Here is a 6,538-nt window from a genome sequence, read left to right on the forward strand (position 1 = left end):
TCTCTACTAAATATACAAAAATTAGCTGGGCATGGTGGCACGTGCCTGTAGTTCTAGGTACTTGGGAGCCTGAGGCAGGAGAATCGCTTGAACCTGGGAGGTGAAGGTTACAGTGAGCCAAGATCGTGCCACTACACTCCAGCCTGAGCAGAGCAAGACTCCATCTCAAAAAAAAAAAAAAAGAGAGAGAGAGAGACTCGATTTTTGAAAATATTAAGTAGTGAATAATAGAGATGATTGGCAGGTGTGGCTCAAATTATGAGAGTGGTTTGCAAAGACTTAAGTTGGAAAAGCAATGCAGAGAGATGGAAGGGACAGAGGGAAGAGATCAAGGGGCCAGAAAGGGGTCTTAGCCAGCTCTTTGGCATTGACAGTGTTCGTGTGCATGACTGTCTAGCCCCAGACCTGGAGGGCAGGCGGGGCCAGTCACATGTTTGTCTCTTAATCAACTGTTATGATTCAGAAACAATGAGCAGCAATGCTCAGGTGTGTCAAGGAAGGAAGGCGCTAGGTGTAATTTAAGTCTGGACAGATGACTACGAGTTTGCTAAGCTGGGTGAGGGGGGCAGTAGGGGTATCGGGGTGTGAAGCAGTTTCCAGTATTTTAGGGAAACTGACGCAATCAAAGTATAGCAGTGCAGGGACAGGGTTACTTTTGCTTGTCAGCTATAGGACAGCTGGGAAATAATGTACCAGAGAGTGCAAGGCAAGAGGCAGGAGGAGCAGGGTGAAGGCTATGACATCATTAATATTCATTCTGCTTTGCCACATAGTATTAATTATTATCATTTATAATTGCCACATCATCTCTCAGAACATTTTAATTTATTCAATGAAAATAGTCATAGCTAATACTCAGTCATGTATACCTCACCTATTTTACCTTCTTTAATTATTATAATCCTGTAAATTTGGTTCTACTTTAATCATCATCCTTATTTTACAGAAGAGGAAACTGAGGCACAGAGGGGTACATAATTTTCCCTAGGTTGCATAGCAAGTTACTGCAGAACTGGGATTTGAACCCAGCAGGCTGGCTCTAGGAACTGTGTTTCTAACTGCTGCACTGCCTTTTCCCTCGCCTCACAGGTTCTCAAATATCTACTGAGGACCTGCTCTGGCCCACTGCCTGTCCTATGCTTTCTGCATAGGGAAAAGCCTGTGTATTGAAGGAGCTTTCAGCCTAATTAACAATTTCCCTGTGGGTGGACACTTCAAGTATTTTCTCCTTTTAAAGATAGCTCCTCGAGGAATGAAGCTTTTGTAATCTCAAAGCTGGACAAAAACTGTGCATCTAGTGGGTCAGAAGTTCTGCTTCATAGGCTGGGAGCGGTGGCTCATGCCTGTAATCCCTGCACTTTGGAAGGCCAAGGTGGACAGATCACTTGAAGTCAAGAGTTCGAGATCAACCTGGCCAATATGGAGAAACTCCGTGTCTACAGAAAATATAAAAATTAGCTGGGCGTGGTGGCGCATGCCTGTAATCCCAGCTACCCAGGAAGCTGACGTGGGAGGATCACTTGAGCCTGAGAGATGAAGGTTGCAGGTGAGCCATGATCACACCATTGTACCCCAGCCTGGGTGATGAACAAGACCCTGTCTAAAAAAAAAAAAAAGTAGTTATGCTTCATAGCTCTTGTTCATGCTTTCAGATTGCTTTCCAAAAGTGCAGAGTCCATTTAAACCACCAGCACCAGTGTGTATCTGCAAGTGACAATCTCGCCAGAACCTCACCAGCACTGGGCATTATCTTGCCAAAAAGCTTTGGTACCCAGTGAGTTCCACAGGCAGCTTCTTCATCTGTGGGGTTCACATCCCCAATCCAGTCACAAATGAAGAGAAAAGCTTGTTAAAGGTGGATGGAATATTAAGTTACAGAGAGATGGAGGATACACATACGACTGTGAAGTGGGCCAGAGTCATGGGGCTTTTGCACTTAGACTGGGAAGAGTACTATCTTTCCTGGGTCTAATCTGAAAATGTTCCCTTGAGGCAACGAGATTTCAAGAGCAAGAGGCTCACACACAGAACATGTAACTTTGAGTTGAGATGTGCAAGTAAAAAAGGAAAGAAGATAGATTGGGAACATTTCTCCCCAAACATTCCACAGATAATAAATATTCCACATTATCATTTAATGTCACCAACCTCTCTTGTTCCCATCACATTGTATTATAATTGTTTATATATCTGTCTTGTGAGCAGACCAGGAGTCTAGACATTTTTCCATCTAGTTTCCCGACGTAGATAGTGACGCACTTTGTGTGGCATGATGTGCCAGACACATGGAAGGTTCTCTGAGAACACTCGTTGAACTGGTCTGAACATCAGACACTATTGTATTATGCTGGTTCCTAACACTCATACTGCAATATAATTCTGTGAAGAAGAATCACACACACTCTTTTCTTAGCGGGGCAGCACGCCAGGGGGCAGGTGGGAAGAGGTGAGCAAGAGGGAGGCAAAGCTTGAAAACTGTGTAGGGACCAGGTGTGGTGGCTCATGCCTCACACCTGTAAACCCAGCAATTTTGAAGGTTGAGGCAGGTGGATCCCTTGAGCCCAGAAGTTTGAGACCAGCCTGAGCAACATGGTGAAAACCCATCTCTACCAAAAAAAAAAAACAGTCAGCTGGGGTGGTGGTGTACCCCTGCAGTCCCAGACACTTGGGAGGCTCAGCTGGGAGGATCACTTGAGCCCAGGAGGTGGAGGCTGAAGTGAGCTGAGATTGCACCACTGCACTCCAGCCTGGGTGACAGAGTGAGACCGAGTCTAAAAAACAACAACAACAACAACAAGGTCCAGGCGCGATGGCTCATGCCTGTAATCCCAGCACTTTGGGAGGCTCAGGTGGGTGGATCATGAGGTCAGGAGTTTGAGACCAGCCTGGCCAAGATGGTGAAACCCCATTTCTACTAAAAGTACAAAAGTTAGCCAGGTGCGGTAGCAGGTGCCTGTAATCCCAGCTACTTGGGAGGCTGAGGCAGTAGAATCACTTGAACCTGGGAGGCAGAAGTTGCAGTGAGCCAAGATTGCACCATTGCACTCCAGCCTGGCGACAGAGCAAGACTCCGTCTCAAAAAACAAACAAACAAACAAAACAAAACAAAACAAAAAACTATGCAGGTTATGGCAGAAGTCCACTGTAAGAGGTATTCAGAAGCCCTCAGTACTAGGCAGAACATGGAACAGAGATTCTGTTCTTTATTTCTCGTCTCATCCCCCAGGGCCTGGATCGAAGACCAGTGAGCAGAGGGGCTCCACAAAACCGCACCAATCACCTGGCACCACTAGGGTGGACCCCCAGACCAGGGTAGGCCCCAGCCTGTATTTAGACAATAAGCAGATGCAATCCGGCAAAGCTAGGCCCAGCAACCCAGCCTGCAGCAGTAGAGATGCATTGATTTGCATCTGAAAATAAGCTGCATCTGTATCTTTGCCACTGCTTCAAAAGGAGAGAAAAAAGGGTTATTAGCAAAGCTGGTGGGCAGGGTTGCAAAAGGAGGCTTAGTCTGTGGCTAACTGGGTTGTGCGTTGTACCAGACATTTGTTCATCTGTCCTAAGAGCCTGAGGGTGGTGGAGATGTCTGATGACAAATAAGGTGGTTGAGGGGGTCAGGGATGCCAGAAGGACCACAGAGGCCACATGGGAAGACAGAAGCTTTAGATGGGACTGCTTCCTGCCCTGGGGATGAGGAACGGGAGAGGGGGTGGGTGAGCAGGTGTCGAGGGAGGGGTGACTTGAGGCCGACAGTGCACTGCTCAGAGTGGCAATTCCATGCAGCCTGCTGTGCCCCTGTCAGCCTCTTGTCATCACAAACTTTTAAAGAGCCCAGAAGACGCATGCATGTCCATGTGTAGAAAGTTATTCTCCATAGAGGTTCCCACAGCATGCACCCAGACATGTACCATAAAGCTAATCTCCCTAACTGCCCAGCCATAGGGAGGGCCAGGTTCACCATGTGGCAGGATGTTAGGAGCCTTTACAAAGAAAGCCATGAAGCTGTAGGAAGAGAACACAGAACTTTCAGAATGGTAGAGTTCAGTGATTATAATTGTAGTATACACATACACAAATATATATATACACACACATATACAAATGTATATTTATACACATATATATTTACATATATATATAATGTGTTGCAAAGCTTAGAAGGATGGATTTATACCAAACTCTTTTTTTTGTTTTTTTGTTTTTTTTTGAGACAGAGTTTCGCTCTTGTTGCCCAGGATGGAGTGCAAGAGCGCGATCTTGGCTCACGGCAACATCTGCCTCCCAGGTTCAAGTGATTCTCCTGTCTCTGCCTCCCAAGAACCTGGGATTACAGGAATGCACCACCACGCCCAGCTAATTTTGTCTTTTTAGTAGAGACGCGGTTCAGACTGGTCTCGAACTCCCAACCTCAGGTGATCGGCCTGCCTCAGCCTCTCAAAGTACTGGGATTACAGGTGTGAGCCACTGAGCCCAGCCATATACCAAACTCTTAACAGTGTGAACCCAAAATATCTGAGACAGGTCTCAGTTAATTTAGAAAGTTTATTTTGCCAAGGTTAAGGATGTGCCCATGACACAGCCTCAAGAGGTCTTGATGACATGTGCCCAACGTGGTAGGGGTACAGCTTGCTTTCATAGCTTTTTTTTTTCTTTTTCTTTTCTTTTTTTTTTTTTTGAGACAGTGTTTCGCTCTTGTTGTCCAGGCTGGAGTGCAATGCTGTGATTCAGCTCACGGAAACCTCCGCCTCCCGGGTTCAAGCGATTCTCCTGCCTCAGCCTCCCGAGTAGCTAGGACTACAGGCATGTGCCACTACGCCCTGGTTACTTTTGTATTTTTAGTTGAGACGAGGCTTCTCCATGTTGGTCAGGCTGGTCTCAAACTTCCGACCTCAGGTGATCCACCTGCCTCAGCCTCCCAAAGTGTTGGGATTACAGGCATGAGCCACTGCACCCGGCCGCTTTCATACATTTTAGGAAGACAATACATCAATCAATACAGGCAAAGTTTACATTGGTTTGATCTGGAAGGGCAGGACAAGTCAAAGTAGGGCGCCGCTTCCAGAGGTCAGATTTTAAAACTTTCTGATTGGCAATTGATTGAAAGAGTTATTATCAGTAGAAAGGAATGTCTGGGTTATGATAAGAGGTTGTGAAGACCTAGGTTTTATCACACAGGGGAAGCCTTCAAGTAGCAGGATTTAGGGAGAATAGACTGTATTGTTTCTTATCAGACCGAAGGTCTCCATTGATGTGAATGCTGGAGGGTATAATGAGGCATCTCCCACCCCCTCCTCCATCATGGCCTGACTAGATTTTCAGGTAACTCTGGAATGCCTTTGGCCGAGAGGAGGGGTCCATTATTTTTGGTTACAACGGTGAGAAGTGAGTTGGGGGAGAACTGGACTTTTGTTTGGGTTCTATTTTATACACATCTCTATTGTTTGGATATTCTGCAGCAAGCATTAAAAAATTTTTTTAATGCTAAAGACAAATTGATGCCTTCAAGTCTGTGAACAGTGTCATCCCAGCAAAGACACAGGGCACCTGCTTTCCCATGTGTTCTGGGCATGTCCTCACAAGTTGGGGTGAGAGAGAGTTGATCCCTCTGCCACTCTGCCCACTCCTGCCAATGGCTGTGCTTCCTGGCAAGTCATTAGCTCTTCTGAGCCTCAGTGTGCCCACCCATAATGCAGGCAGAGGCATCTCAGATGCTCCAGAGTCACTGGGAAATGGCACATGGTGTGGCAGGAAGGTGCGAGGGTGAGCGAACAAGAAGGCACTATGTTAGCAAAACTCAGCATGAGGGAGGCCCAGCTGCAGCCCAGCTGCTCAGCTGCAACCTCAAGGGAGGGCAGGGAAAGAAGAGGAAGGAAAGAAAAAAGGAAAGGAGCCAGGCCTGGTGGTTCACTTTGGGAGGCCAAAGAGGGCAGGTCACTTGAGGCCAGGAGTTCAAGACCAGCCTGGTCAACATGGTGAAACCCCATCTCTACTAAAAATACAAAAATTAGCCAGGCGTGGTGGTGTGCATCTGTAGTCCCAATTACTTGGGAGGCTGAGGCAGGAAGATCGCTTGAACCTGGGAGGTGGAGGCTGCAGTGAGCCAAGATTGTGCCACTGCACTCCAGCCTAAGCTACAGAGTGAGACTCCATCTCAAGGAGAAAAAAAGAGAGAGAGAGAGAAAAGAAAAGAAAGGAGAGGAAGGGCCACTGGACTCTGGACTCAGTGCCCTCCTTGGTCTCATGCCCTTGCTGACCTCCCTCCTGGCACGTGAGGTCTTCATGCTGCTCAGGCCCATGGCTGACCTCCTCTCCTCTGAGAGGTCCATCCCTCCCAGGTCTCCTCCCATTCAGCTGAGCAGACCAGGCCTATACAGGCTGCTTCTCGTTCCACTGAGGCCCAGCAGCTTACACCTTTGGACTGGGTGACAAAAATGTCCTCCTTATTAGCGAAAAGAATTTTGGAGGGAAAGAGAAATGGCATCCTCAGACATCCTAGTGCAGAGTCAGAAGCAAAGAGGAGACTGAATGGGCTCGGGTG

Source organism: Trachypithecus francoisi, unplaced genomic scaffold, assembly GCF_009764315.1.
Source record: "Trachypithecus francoisi isolate TF-2019V2 unplaced genomic scaffold, Tfra_2.0 Lachesis_group20, whole genome shotgun sequence".
Taxonomy (NCBI): domain Eukaryota; kingdom Metazoa; phylum Chordata; class Mammalia; order Primates; family Cercopithecidae; genus Trachypithecus; species Trachypithecus francoisi.